The sequence below is a fragment of the Meriones unguiculatus genome, chromosome X, assembly GCF_030254825.1.
Source record: "Meriones unguiculatus strain TT.TT164.6M chromosome X, Bangor_MerUng_6.1, whole genome shotgun sequence".
NCBI classification, from domain to species: Eukaryota; Metazoa; Chordata; class Mammalia; order Rodentia; family Muridae; genus Meriones; species Meriones unguiculatus.
The window spans coordinates 14,301,535-14,317,204 of record NC_083369.1 but is presented as its reverse complement, the minus strand read 5'-3'; the positions used below and the strand labels follow the sequence as shown (position 1 = coordinate 14,317,204).

Sequence of the window (15,670 nt, the reverse complement as noted above, 5' to 3'; positions counted from 1 at the left end):
CTTTCTACTGCTGTGATAAAACATCCCTGCCAAAAACAACCTGAGGTGAAAAGGGTTTATTTTTATTTATAGCTTGCCCCCAAGGACAGAATGAAAGGAAGTCAGTGTAGGAACTCAAGGCAGGAACCTAGAAGCAGGAACTAAAGCAAAGGTCATGGAGAAGTGTTGCTTACTGGCTTGCTCCTCCTGGCTTACTCAGTTTGCTTTTTCTTTCTTTCTTTCTTTCTTTCTTTCTTTCTTTCTTTCTTTCTTTCTTTCTTTCTTTCTTCTCTCTCTCTTTCTTTCTTCTTTTTTCAAGACAGGATTTCTGGCTGTCCTGGAACTCAATATGTAGACCAGGATGGCGTTGGGCTCACAGAGATCCTCCTGACTCTGGCACCCTGAATGCTGGAATTAAAGGCCATGCTCAGCTGGCTCAAAGACTTTCTATCTACTGTGCCTATTGGGGAACTCAGCCCTACTCCTTGTGTTTATGAGCTTGGGTTCCATAATTCAACACTCAGAGATCCTCCTTCTCCCTCTCCTTCTCTGCCATTCCCTCTCCTTCTTTTGAGACATGGTCTCATTATTTAGCCTTAGATGGCTTGGAACCCACAAAGTCAATTGGACTCACCTTGCTCTCTTAGAGATCCACCTTCCTCTATCTTGGTCGCTCTGAGGCATGTGTCACCATGCCCATCCTATATTCTTTTTATCCCCACATCTCCAACAGATTTTTTTTTTTCAGTTTGTGACATGTACATGCCACAGTGAATGCGTGAGAGTCAGAGTACAACTTACGGAAGTCAGGTCTCTCTTACCAGTATGTGAGTCAGGAATCACATTTCTCAGGCTTGGAAGCAGATGTCTTTACCTACTGAGATATCTCATTAGCCCGCAGTTTATTTTTTGAAAGAATGGATTAGGAGAAAAAGTCAGAGGGCATGGATGAATGATATAGGAAACAAATGCAAGCAAGACTATATGGCATATGCCTACAATTTCAGCACTTTGGAGGTACAGGCAGGAGGATCAGGTGTGTTGCATAGTGATAGTGAGTTTGAGGCTAGCCTTGGCTACAGGAGGCAAACAACAAAAATGAAAAACAGAAAACAAAAAAAGAAAAAGGAAATAAAATATAAATGCAAAACTGATTTATTAATAATTTCATAACCACAACTAACTAGTACAAAGGCTTTCCTTGTACAAAACCTCATGAGTGTTTCCTCAGAAAAAGCTAACAATATCAGGCACTGGAATTTGAAATTTAGACTGCAGCCTTTGTCTTCAGATGGATCATAGGATACTTTTAACCAGGCTTGAATCGAATCAGAGCCACATGACCCACATAGAAGTAGATTAAATCCTTGGTTTCGTATCTCACTTAACTATTCCATCCCTTGGGGGTTATACTTCTTGCTAGGCTCTTAACATGGACTGCTGTGTGCTTTTTTATTTTTCCAATGCCTGGCTAGCATATTCTACCAAATCCTGTTATATTTCCTTCAAAGTATCTGCACTAAAAAGAAAAAAAAAATTAGATTTATTTCATTTTGTGTGTATGAGTGTTTTACCTACAAGTAGTTTTGTGCACCATGTGCATGCCAGATGGCTATGGAGGTCAGAAGAGGACTTTGGATCCTCTGGAACTGAAGTTATAGATGGTTTTGAGCTTCTATGTGGATACTGAGAACCAAAACGAGGACCTCTGCAAAGAGCAACAAGTACTCTTGACCATTGAGCCATCTCTCCAGCCCCCAATTTTGCATTTTATTTTAAATCACTGCTTTGCAGTCACACATGGTTACCATGTAGGCCTGGCAAACTGCAAGCACTCAGGGAGATACTGGCATGGCTATGGCCAGATTCAGATTCTTTGTCTATAACATGAGGATAAGGGTGTGATACCTGTCTCATAGGGTTGGAATAACAGCTGAGATCTTGTATGACAAACTCTACTAGAGAGATGGCTCAGAGGTTAAGAGCACTGCTTGCTCTTGCAGAGGTCCTGAGTTCAATTCCAGTTAACCACGTGGTGATTTACAACCATCTATAAAGAGATCTGGCGTTCAAGTGTGCATGCAGACAGAACATTATATACATAATAAAATAAATAAATCTTTAAAAAAAGAAATATTATCTGTATGTGACGAGTCACTTCATTGCTTATCTTGCATAGCAATGTGTTGTTGAAAGCCAAGGGAGGAAGTCATTAAATGGAATGACCATGCTATAGGCATAAATCAGGGTACAATATTCACTCTACATGTCTTCCTTTCCTGAACCTTTCCCTTGCAAGATACCTTCACTAGGAGTTACTGCTCTCGTGAAAGAAAAAAAAAATGTACACACCACCTAGAAGAATAACTAAAGTTGGCACTGGACATGTATGTGGGATGAATTAACAGATGAATGCATGGGTCCAAGACAGCTTCATATTCTCATATTAGTACCTCAATTGTCTTGGCAGTTTGTTCCCTCCAAGCCACCTTTGCTCTGTCCCCTCCAAACTGAGAATTACGTTGTTCTTGTTTTGACTCATAAGCTATAAATAAAATTCAGACTGTAGACTGTGCAGCTCTTAGCCGATGTACAGGGTGACCAAGATGTTACACCTTACTCCATCTCTGTTAGTTCTTACTATTTTTTGCCCCCCCCCCTCATACTCAGTATCTTAGATTGCTTGGTAAATTGTGTACAGCCATCCTTCATATGGCATCTTTCCCCTTCTTTTCCTTTATAACAATCTTCTGTGTGTGTCATACTGGAGATTGCCCATTTTAGACAAACACTCTACCACTGAGTTATATCCTGGACCGTCTCTACTGTTTTTATTTGTTTGTTGTTTTTAAGATTGGTCTAACAAAATTTCCCAGGCCTTGAGCCTACTCTGTAGAAGGGCTGAAGCTTTTAGACCTACTGTGTCAGCCTCTGAGTCGTTAGGCTTATACAACTATACCATCAGATCCAGTTAAGATGTTCTCGCATTAACCTCAGTGTGTCTTAGGACTCTGAGTTGTTCTAATAACACAGTGTTTACTGGCATTTGTCATTTTTACATTTATTCTGTATAATGCGTGGTCATTTCTATTTGTAGAAAACCTAAATAAAAGTGATAGTCTTGAATTGATGAATAAAGGCGACAAGATCCAGGCCAGGCAGAACCACTAAACAAGTCTACAAACTACCAGAGTGTTGTGGGCTCCCAGACCTTACCATGTAGTCTCAAATTCCTCCGCTTATATTTGGCCAAGGCATGCGACAAGATTTTCACCACCTTTGAGATTCTCTACTTTTTTGTCTTATTTGTTTGTTTGTTTGTTTTCAAGACAAGATTTATCTATGTAGCCCTGGCTATCCTGGAACTCACTCTGTTTTTACCAGGCTGGTCCTGGATTTTTTTAGAGACAGGTGTCACTCATAGCCCAAGCTGGCCTGAAAGTCACTCTGAAGAGTGGCTTTGGACTTGTCAGTGCTTCTGCCTCAGCCTCCCCAGTGCTTCCAGGATTACAGGCCTATGCTATCAGGCCTGTCTCTCTGCTGATTTTAAAGCAGTGTTTATATGCAGGGTTAGGATCAACACTTGGTTGACCTATCTTGGGATAGGTCAAACCACAGAGCCAGAAAATCTCCATCTCTTTTAGAAGAGGAATTAGTTGTGGCAGTCATATTGGGCACCTCTCTTGAAATTTCACAATCCATCTTTCTTAAGCTGGGTTTTCCAAGATCACCTATGAGTCCAGAGCAGTGGTGGCTACAGCCTGCTCTGCCTGAATTTCACTTGCACTCTTTACTATCCCACATTAAAGCAGCTGACAAAGCCGGTTTCCAGCATGGGAAAGACCTAATGCCACAAACCACATCAGCTTTGAAAAGTCCCTAGTGACAGGAAGAAAGGAAAGTGCTGTTTTCTAGACCAGCCTTTTGTACACCCCGTGAAAGCCAAATCTTCCTGGCCTTGGTGAGCTTCAGCCCCACTGTTGAATCTGTTTCCACCCTCAGCCCCACTACCCAGCCCGTACCCACTCTCAGGATCACTGTCCAGCCCATGTGCACCCTCAGCTCTCATCACATGAGCAAAACTTCCTTGGTGAACTGGACAGTGGCTTCCAAGAACCCTTGTTTTTTTTTGCTAAATTAGCCTAGGAACTTGGAGCTGGCTCTCATCCCAGAACAGAGCGACAAGGACCTTTCCAGCCCCTACACCACACAGAACAGTGCTTCCCCTGCTGCTCTGCCGCTGGTGCTTCGGTTCACTTCCACTTTCCTACAGGAGACTCTTTAGCATTGGGCTGGATCTGGGTGGATCCGTGCTCCATAGCAAGCTTCTTCAGCAAGGACCCACACTTTAGCTCACAACATTCTGTGGCTCCAGTTCCAAGCACTTATGTGGTACACACATTCATGCAGGTAAAACACGCGTGTATATATACATACATACGTATGTGTGTGTAATCTTTTCTAAAATTGTAGGCTGGGGGCTGGGGAGATGGCAAGCCATGTGGTCCTAAGTTCAAATCCCCAGAACTAACGTGAAATGTGGGGCACAGTGAGGGGACAGGACCGGAGGATCCCTGAAACTCACTGACCAGCCACCCCTCATCAAAATCAAAAGATACCAGAGATCAACCTCTGGCCTCCATGCACTTGTATGTGCACAGGCATTTACTCATGTGCATACACCACACACACACACAACATGTACAAACAACAACAACAAAACAACTAAATGGGGCTTCTTTTCCCTTTAATAGAAAATTCCTGTCCTGAGGCTTTAAGAGAAACAGATTCCAAATAAGTGAAATCTGGGTACAAATTGCGGTCCTGGTCCTCTCTGTGCAAGCACTGCAATGTTTTTTCAAAGCCTTGGTTGAGCCATTCTCTGAAAGGCTCTCTTCTCTTGCTTTTGCAGTTTTTGCAGCAGGAGCCTTAACACACCAAAGCAGCTTCTTTGACTGGGTTCTGGAGGCCAGGAACACAAGCTCCTCCCTTTCTTGTGTGGATTTGACAGGCAGGTTTAGAAGCATATTGCATCTAAATGAAGTTGATCCCAAGAGGGTGCAGAAAAGAGTGGATGTCTAAAGGCCAGTACATAGCAAAGACACAGAAACAGTGATCTGGCAAGCTTTATAGGCACTGAGCAGAATCAAGAATAGAATCTGTGGGCTGAGACCGAAAACACCCCCCTTTCTATAAATAAGCTAGCTCATATGTTCTATTTGTTCATCTGCCCCCATTTCTCATGTTTATTTTGCTCCTTAATTGAGTAGTAGAGGCCAAATCCCAAGTATTTAGAGAAGTGAAGCTTTAGTGTTCTGCCCTATATAAGCTTATGTGTGTGTGTGTGTGTGTATACATACATACATACATTATTTATTTTGTGTGTGAAGAGGTAGAGATATTGAATGTGTGCATGTCATGCTGTGTATATGAAGGTCAGAGGACAACCTGCAGGAGGAGTCAGCTCTCTTACCATATAGTTCCATCCCCAGGATAGAACTTAAGCTATCAGGCTTTGTGGCAAGCACCTGTACACACTGAGACATCTCAGGCACTAGCATCCATTGAGGAGGGGGAGGTCCTAATTTTCTATGTAACCCTGGCTGTCCTGGAATTTGCTATGTAGATCAAACTGGCCTTGAACTCACAAGAGATCCTTCTGCCTCCTGAGAGCTAGGATTAAAGGTGGGTGCCACCACTCCAGGTCTGCAACCATTTTTGTTAAATGTGATTTTTATTACTGAACATGATTTGGCAGGGTATAGGAGAGCACTGTTGCAAGTTCCCAGGAGTGCAGGACTTACCACCTGTCCAGGGGGCCATGACTGGGATATATGACCCCACAGCCATTAGGAATGAGCCGCTTCTCAGCAACAGTGTCTTCAAATTAATCTGCATTAAACTTGGTGAAGGCCCACTTGTTTGAGATGTGGATCTTCTGGTGGCCACAGAACTTGAACTTGGCTCTACGTAGAGCCTCAGTCACATGCTACTTATTCTGTAGCTTGCTGCGATGGACATGATGACCTGGCCACTGTGCCCTGAGGCTTCCCAAAGACACCACACATACCTGTCTGGAGCCTGTCAGCCCCAGCACAGGACAATATCTTGCTGATTCGGATGACGTGGAAAGGGTGGAGCCGCACTGCATATGCAACCATATTTTAAAAGCAGAGTCTTACTGTGTAGCTCAATGCTGGCTTTAACGTCGTGGTTTTCTGGCTTCCATCTCCTCCGTTCTGGGATTATACACGGGTGCCACTATTTCTGGCCACACAGTTTTTGTTTGTTTGGTTTCTGAAAAAAGAGCTCACGTAACCGAGGCTCTCAAACTCAACGCATAGCTGAGAATAGCTTTCAACACCCAGTCATTCAGCCTCTACCTCCCATGTGCTGGGATTCTAGGCATGAATCACCACATCCTGCTCACCCACTTTGTTTTCTTGCTACGTGGGCTCTTTGCTTTGCTTTCCTCAGGCTCAATGCGCTTTTGGTGTTACAGTTTGTGCAAGTATAAAGTGAGGTGTTAGGCTTGGGAATTTTTAGGCAAGGGTGGACATTATAAACCAGTTTGAAGTTTGGTTCTCAGATCCCTTTCTTGAGACCAGGTTTCTCTGTGTAGTAGTCCAGTTTGGCCTGGACCTCCCCTGTGTTAGTATTACAGGCATGTAAGACTGTACCAGGCATCCTTACCTGGTTTTTAATGCCACAACTGAAAGGCGTTGGTTCTTTGCCTCGTCTTTTCAAAAGTTCCTGGCATCACACACTGTTGCCATGGGTGAGTCTGTAAAATCCAGCTGCAAGGGCCAGCAAATAAAGGCACTTGCTGCCAAGCCTGAAGGCAATGTGAGTTTAACCCCAGGGACCCATATAGTGGAAGGAGGAAAACAAACTCCCATATTGTCTTCTGACTTCCACATTCAAGCTGTGGTACACTTGCCCTCATAAAACACTCCCCCCAACACACACCCACACATACTCAAAATTCAGTTCAATTCAATGTAATGTAATTTAAAAATCCAGCTGAAAGAGCCATGCCTTTGAAGCCTGGCTTGCTCCCTGCTTCTCTCTTCAATGCTTTGAGTTTTCACCTGCCAAAATTGCTGAAGCCAGTTCCACACCTTTTGTTTCGTTTTGTTTTTCCAAGACAGGGTTTCTCCGCGTAGTCCTGGCTGTCCTGAATGCATTACTGTGACCAGGCTGCCCTTGAACTCACAGAGATCTGCCTACCTCTGCTTCCCAAGTAGTGGGATTAAGGGCATGTGCCACCACCACCTGGCTCAGTTCCACAGCTTTAAGAACTCTCTTTGTGAGCCAGGCTCAGGGGAGAGTGCCTGTAATTCTAGCACCCATGGAGGCAGAGGCAGGTGGATCTCTCTGTTTGAGGCCAGTCTGCTCTACAAACCCAGTCCAGGACAGCCAAGGCTACACAGAGAAACCCTGTCTCAAAAAAAACAAAGCAAACCAGAACAACAACAACAACAACAATTCTCTTTGTGCTGCTGTCAGGCCTCAGCTTCCTGCTCTGGCTTCTGCTCTGTCTGCTCCTTGTCTTCCCTACCAGGATAACTTCACCGATGATGCTTCCTTCTCTGTCCCTTGAAGGGCAGTAAAGTTACATGTGCAGATCAGTTTCCATGTTTACCTTTTTTTTGCTAGTGTCTTTCATTTCCGATATTCTTGTAGCAAACTCTGGTAGATTTGAGGGCTTATATTACTGTCCTTTGTCATCTCTGAGAACAAAGAACACATTCATCTGGCAATGTCATCTTGCTCTACCCAGTTTCCTCTAGCCACATTTATGCAATATGGATCTAGCACTTCTTTCTTTTTCTTCTCCATTTCTTCCACCTCTTCTCTGTGTGCCTCAGCAGATAATAAATCAATGTGAACACAATCATTAGAACATTGCTTCTCTCCTCCCTCCCTTGCCCTCTCCATTTCTTTCCTCTCTTTCCTTCTTTCCCTTTTTCTTTCTTTCCGAGTTACCCAGATGACTCTCAGGTTCCTCAGCCAAGTTATCTTGGTTATCTTGCACCAGCTCCTGACTGTTTGGATTATTTGCATGAATTAATATGCCCAGAAAAGTTAAGTTCTTTGGTTTGGGGAGAATCTTGAAGCTCAAACCCAGGGCCTTGTGCGCTAATACCTGTCTTCCTGCCCATTTCTCCTTTTGTTGCATTTGCTTTTATAGAATATCTCTCCTTTTTGTTCCATTTCATTTGTGTTGCCTTAAAAGATAAAAATGCCTTGAAAGCTGGGAAGAGTGGTGCATTAATTCTTAGGAGACGGAAGCCGGAGGATTACCATAAGGCAGCCTGGGGTACACAGTGAGTCCCAGGACAGCCTGGGCTCCAGAGTGGGACCTTTTCTCAACAACTACAACAAGAATGCCTTAAGCCTCTGTTCTCTATCACTGACTAAATTTATTTAGCTCACATAGGTTCCTGTTTTTCTGATCCACGGGTTTCCAGATGCTTGCTGACTCATTCATATAATTGGAAGAGTGCGCACAGACTGAAAAGTGGCAAGGAAGTGAATCCAAAAGTGAAGTGATAACACAGATTAGCTATGCTGTGAGTGAACAGCAGTTTCCTTGAGTCAGAGTACTCAAAGGCCCCTGGTTATTGTCTGGGGTCTTTCTTGATGAGATCTGGGAGGAGGAGTTTGATCTGTGGCTTACCACAAATGATTCTGTTTCGATTGAAAGGTTTGGATTCTGTAAGCCTTTGTTCACCGCACATGAAATTTCCTATGATACGTCTGATTTTAACCATATGTATGACCAGCCGTGCATACGCAGAAGATAGTAAATAAAATCTTTCATGAAAATTTATTCAGAGGACGCAGTTTGCCTTGCTGCACATGTGCCTCAAACCAGTCCAAACTCTGTTTTAAGGATGTATCTGGAACGCGTTTGACTAGAAACAGTATTATGGAGGGGTTGCTAAAGGAAGTAACACACTTCCATTGCTTAAAATTGAGTGTATATGTTCTTTGGTGCAGGTGGAGGGGCCTAGGTTGCCAGGTCCATTATTTGCAGACAAGTGTATGCATAACCCTAGCCAAGTGGAGTCCTGAATGTCTGAGCCATTTTTGCCCTTGTGTGCCTCCAGCAGATATTAAATCAATGTGAACACAATCATTAGAACGTTGCTTCTTCTGAAGATCATATTACACTATGCCCATTTCATTGGTAGATCGCTCTATTTCCATGTCCTTCTGTTCTATCCTGGTCAACGTCAACTATATCCATCCTCTGAAAACTAGGAATATGGCCCATGAGATGGCAAGCCTGACAATCTATTTGAATTTGATCCATAAAGTAGAAGGAGAGAACTGACTCTAGAAAGTTGTTCTCTGAACTCTACACTCAGTTCCAAGTACCAATGTCCAGCAGCTCAAAACCAGCTATAACAGCACCTCCAAGTAATCTGGCACCCTTTTCTAGCATCCATGGAAACAGCCATTCCCTTACACACACACGCACACACACACACACACACACACACACACACACACACACACGGAAGTCTCCTCAATGAGCACATGTTTACTTGTTTTCCACCCAAGGGAATGGACGTAGTTTGAAGCCTCATGACCTGTGTTATTCTTAGGGCCTAGCCATGCCTGAATCCCCCAGACCGTTATGTTTGTTCACCCTAGACTCTTCCTTCCTAGACCTTTATCTTTATTATGTTTCTCAGTCAATCAAACCCATCCTCTGGGCTATCTGTAGGGTCAGGCCACTCCTACTCCTACAGACTTTTATGTTTATCCCAGTCATTCTCCCCAGACCCTTATCTTGTGCATTATTTCTGAGTCAACAGAACCCATCTTTATGAAAGTGGCCATAGGTTCTTTGTAAAGAGTTTCAATGTAAACATGTTTTAAGCTTTGTTGTCCAAACAGAGTTAATTATTATCAGAAAATTTTCCCAAACTTGTACTGTACTTAAATATGCCTAAAATATACTGTCCAATATCAGACTTTAGAAGTTTGAACCAACATGGGGTAACAGTCATGGTGAATCTTATTTCCTTCTTGCTTCATGTGGATTTAAGTTACTCTGTTAGTTCTGGTGTTTGCAGAGACCCCCACAAAATAGCATCTCACAGAGCCTATTTTCATATGTAGTCCATCATTGCAGTGACATATGGGCAGCAGGAGCTTGAAGCCTCTGGTCACATTCCACTCACAGTCAAGGGCAGAGAATGAACACTGCTTGGCCTGCTTTCTCTACTCTTACAGGATCCTGCCAACCCCGGGGAATAGTGCCACACACTCTTGGACTAGGTCTTTCCATATCAATTAATATAATTAGGACAATCCCCCACAGATACGCTCCCAGGTGAATCTGATCTAGACAATCCTTCCTTGAGACTTGTCTCATTCGAGTCTACATTACTACTGATACTTTTCTTTCAGTAAAGGAGTTCATGAACAATGTTAAATTATAGATTGCATTGACATTAACAAAGGATTAACATGCAGAGAATATACAAGAATGCTAACAAAACACAGAAAAAAAAAGAAAAGAAAGAAAGAAAATGCAGAACGGAGCTAAACAAGCAGGTCACTGGAAGAAAAGCTACCAAACACATAGAGCAATTTTCAAACTCACAAATACTCAGATATTGTGTTCCTGTACTTCACTAGTCAGGGCATCTTGCTCAAATTAAATTGTTACCTCAATGCTTGTTCTTCCTCCTGCCCAACGCCGCCCCCCCCCTTCTACTTTTCCTCTCCCAGTTCAGCTCAAGTACAAAGCTTACCAATTCACCTCTCCCTCTATCAAATGCAAATTGTGGTAAAATGATTGATCATATGGTCTCATTCATATTGACTTGCAACACAAATGACATTGCATCCCCCCCCACACACACCCTTACAATGCCTCTACAGTGATGGCATTTCAGGTACCAGCCCACAAGACGAGGGGGAAGATGCTTTATTGTACAGATGACACACACTGTTGCCCGCCTTTGACTCTGCATTTTGAAAATTTTGGTTGCAGAAAAAAGATGGCAGCCTTCCTTGATAACACAGAAAGTTGGGTTGGGCACAGTGGTTCGTGCCTTTTTAGCCCAGCACTCAGGAGGGAAACAGATCTCAGGTGAGTTCAAGAAGAGCCTGGTCTACAGAATGAGTGTCTGAGCAGCCAGTCCTGTTATAAAGAGAAACCCTGTCTCTGGGGGAAAAAATAAGTTTGATGTTGGGATTGAGTTTTTTTGTTTTCTTGAAGCAGCTATAAAACACTTATTAGGAAAGAGAAGTTTAAGCCAAAAACTTTTGTTTTTCTTTGCAGCAAAGTCCATATGTAAAGACCATGCCTTTGAGCATGAGCATCCTATATGAGAAATGATTTTTTTATCCCAGTTGTAACCTGGATGCCTAGGGCAGTCAAGATGAGTGGAAGCAACCTTGTGCCTTCTCTACAGCTCCTGCCCATGTTAGTAGAGCTTTCTCTCCTGTCCTTGGCAGAGACATATAGGTTCAATAAGTGCACACAGTATGGATTTGATATTCACCATATGTTTTGTATTCAGAAGAAGATCACCAACTTGACAGATGCCATTAGTGACATACCTGGATATACTACTCACCTCAACCTTACAAATAACCACATTCAAGTCCTTCCTCCCTTGAGCTTCACTAATCTGTTTGCTCAGGTGGGCTTGAGACTAGAGTGGAACTTAATTTGGAAGATCGATGAAGGTGCCTTTAGGGGACTTGGAAATTTGACTCTTCTGAATTTAGTAGAAAATAAGATTCAAAGTGTGGATAACTCCTTTGAGGGCCTGTCTAACCTGAAGACCTTGCTCCTGAGTCACAATCATACTCACCCGTATACACAAAAAAGCCTTCACTCTTCTAGTCAAACTGAAACAGTTGAGGCTATCTCAAAACAAAATTACAAACTTTTCTGGTATTCTTGAAGCAGTCTAGCATCTTCCATGCCTGGCGCACCTTGATCTTACTAACAACAGAATCATCTACTTGGACCATAGCCCTACGTCATTGGTTTCTCTGATCAACCTGAGTTTTCAGGGGAACAAACTAATGGAGTTAAATTTCTCTGCTTTGTCACTGCCTAACCTAACAACTCTAAGTGCTTCCCAGAACGGCCACAGTAGGTAATCTGGCCTGCTTAACTTAGCTGGGTGCTGGATAGTAACAACTGACAGGTATTCTTTTACTCATTTCCAAATTTAGAGATCTTAGATCTTGGAGACAACAATATCCGGGCTCTCAACCTGGAAATTATGGAGCCAAAAGCATTCAGGATGTTTATCTGGGAACTCTCCCCCTACTTAGGAGCTTGAATCCAAGTGGAACGTTGGTGAAACTGGAGATGCTTTCAGCTAAGTACCTGCAGAATGTAAGGGTTATGGACCTTAGTAACCTCGAGCTTAGACACGATCACTTAAATATGAAAACTGTCTTCCACCTCCTCAGAAACCTACCCATGTTAGAGACACTGGTTTTTCAGAAAAATGCCACCAATGCAGAGAGCATTAAGCGTCTCTAGCAAAGTGCATCAATCAGGCTTTTGTTCTTTGACCTGAGCCAAAACAGTGACTTGGTTCATCTCAATGAGTTTGATGCTCTGCCTAGTCTCCAAAAACTGAATCTGAACAAATGTCAGCTTTCTTTCATCTGCAACAGGGCCTGGGGTTCCCTACAGAACTTGACCATCGTAGATCTGAGCCACAACAAGTTGAAAAGCTTCCTAGATTTTGCATATTCACCCTTGAAGTGCTTTAAGTCTCTCTTTCTTTCAAGAAGCCCCATCATAGAACTCAATAATCTGGCCTTCAGTAGGCTATTTTCACTGAAGGAGCTTAACTTAGCTGGGTGCTGGATAGTAACAACTGACAGGTATTCTTTTACTCATTTCCAAATTTAGAGATCTTAGATCTTGGAGACAACAATATACGGGCTCTCAACCATGAAACTTTCCGACCTCTGGAAAAAACTCCAAGTTTTGGATCTCTCCCACAGCTGCCTGGAAATTATGGAGCCAAAAGCATTTTCTGGTCTCACTTGCCTATATCATCTTGACCTTATGGACAATAGCTTGTCATATTTTTTTTTTCATGAACACCTTTTCTTGGGCATTGAAAAGCTGCAGGTTTTGAAACTAGGTTTTAGTTAGATCATATATGAAACCTGTAGGACCCTTCCTTAGCCTCCATTTATGAAACTCACATCATTGAAACAAAGAACAACAATAGGAGGACAAAAGCATGGGATTCAGTTCATTCTGAGCAACTCTTTCCAAGGGTTGAGTAGTTTGCAGGAATTAGTCCTAGGGGGGTAAAAAAAAACCTCGGTGTTCCTGGACTATTAGCAATTTGACCCTCTGAATAATCTCACAAAGTTGGATATCTCAGGAACAAAAGATGGAAATCAAAGTCTCTATTTAAATGCTTCCTTATTCCAAAAAACTCAAAAGGCTAAAGACCCTCTGCCTTGAAAATAACAATTTAGAGTCGTTGGTACCTGGTATGTTCTTCAGCTTGCAGAGCCTCTAGGTCTTTTCTTTAAGATTCAACAACCTGAAAGTCATTAATCAAAATCATTTGTAGAATCTAAAATCATTGAAGGTTTTTACGTCTATGAGAACAAACTTATGCACCTGTGACAATTTGCAGTTCAGGAACTGGTCAATGACCACAGAGGAGGTCCATGTCCCTTTCCTTTGGAGCTACTCCTTTCAACAGCCAGAGCTTACTCACAGCTTTTGATGATGCCATGTGTAATTATAACCTGGGAAAGGTCTACTTCTTCTGTTCCTTCAGTATGGTCCTCACCCCCACGGTCTTCTCTTGGTTCAGTGCCAAGATAATTTCGTCTCCGTGGTATGGTTTGTACATATGTAGGGCGTGGTACTTTACTAAATGGCACAAAACAGATAAAAAGTTCTTGTATGATGCGTTTATTTCTTTCTCAGCCCTAGAAGAAGGCAACCAGACCACATTCAAGCTCTGTCTTCACCAACGGGACTTCGAACTAGGCATCTTCGAGAACATCCAGAATGCTATTAACACAAGCTGTAAAACATTGAGTGTGGTCAGCAACCTTTACCGGCACAATGAATGGTTCCAGATTGAAGTCCAGCTGGCCAGCATAAAGATATTCTATGAGTACAAGGATGTCATCATCTTCACCTTCCTTGTAGAGATTCTTAACTATAAGCTGTCCATCTACCACCGAGTCGGGAATCTCATAAACAAACAGACATTTTTCACTTGGCCAGACAGTACTCTGCAGCAGCCACACCTCTGGGAGTGCATTAGAAATGTATTGAGCAATGAGACTGTGGAGAAGGAAATTGCTGTTGAGTGACTGAAAGTCTTACAACTCCAACCCTGGCTGAATAATGTTGCCCAAAATTTGTGTAAGCTGAGTCTGACTAAGTGAACCCACTCTCCAGGGACAAAAGCAGGGGTTGCTTACACCTGGAAGACCCATGACCAATTGGATAGTGTTCATCAGGCGAGTGCAAGGGACTACTTGGAAAACTTTCAGGAACAGGGTCCCACGAGTATAGATGCCACACCCACTCCAGCGCCTGGTGTAGCATGTCAATAGATAGCGCTACTCAGACTAAGAGATATGTGTCCTTCGGGATTATGGTCTCTGGAGGTCCCTTGCAGACACACACACACACACACACACACACACCCCGCCTGGCAAAGAGACGCATTCTGAGATTTCTACCCTTTTTTGGTTGCAGTTGTGGGGCTGCAGTTTTTTTGATCTGTCTTTATGACTCCTAAAACAACACAACTAACTCTATAAAGAAATTTATTATTAGTAAATCATTAAAGGTTTTAATAAGAATAAAATGTAAAAAGAATAAACTTAAGAAAAGTAATAAATCAGATTCAGTATCAATAGGCATTATAAGAATAGGCTTCTTCTTAGGAAAAAATAGCATAAGAAGTACAGCTGGCTCGAGCTTGCCCCCCTTATTGTCTTGTTCCTAGGGAAGATAATAAATCTTTAGCAGGACATATGGGAGGATGGTTGACAAAGGTGTGTTTAGACTTTGGCAGGCATCTGACTTAGCTCCTGACTTTCCTCTTCATTGGTTAGCAATAATAAAACTGCATTTGAGGTTTCTTTTTCTTTGTTTGCTCTGATCAATAAGTTTTTAGGCCAAGATTTCTTGTGGGCACTGCTTTATGTTTGACTACATTTTTTAGTTAAAATGTAAACTCTGTATTCTTGGTAAAAGTCTAAATGTTCTGGGAAGTATGCCAACTTTAAGGTGCCTTTTTGTAAGATCATTATAAAAATATCAGCTTGACTTCAGTAAAAATTGCAGCAGATTCCAAAGCCTCACTGGTCTCTGTCTGTCAATTCATCGCCAAAACCGTGTCTTCCTGTCCAAAGCCTTGTTCTCCCTTGGACACCAGGAGCCCGACTGGGCCGGTCCGTGGCATATAGAATTGTATATGAGGAAGGAATTCCTATTTTATTAAGAAGAGGATTTGGAACTCCAGACACCCGGAATTCTGGGGAACAGGAAAAGTCTTCACGTGTATCAGCTCCTGTCATGGGTGACTGTGCTTCCTGTGGACCAGTTTCCTCCAAGATTAAAACCTTCCATCTTGGAGGGAAACTTCTTAAGACAGATGCTTACAGGGAGGGAAAAAAACAGGATATTCTAAGGAGAGAT

General features: G+C 42.7%; 1 pseudogene; it reads left to right on the top strand.

Annotated features, from left to right (window-relative positions):
* Positions 1-11,293: 11,293 nt before the first annotated feature.
* Positions 11,294-15,305, top strand: LOC110540915 (toll-like receptor 13; annotated as a pseudogene).
* The last annotated feature ends 365 nt before the right edge of the window (positions 15,306-15,670 follow it).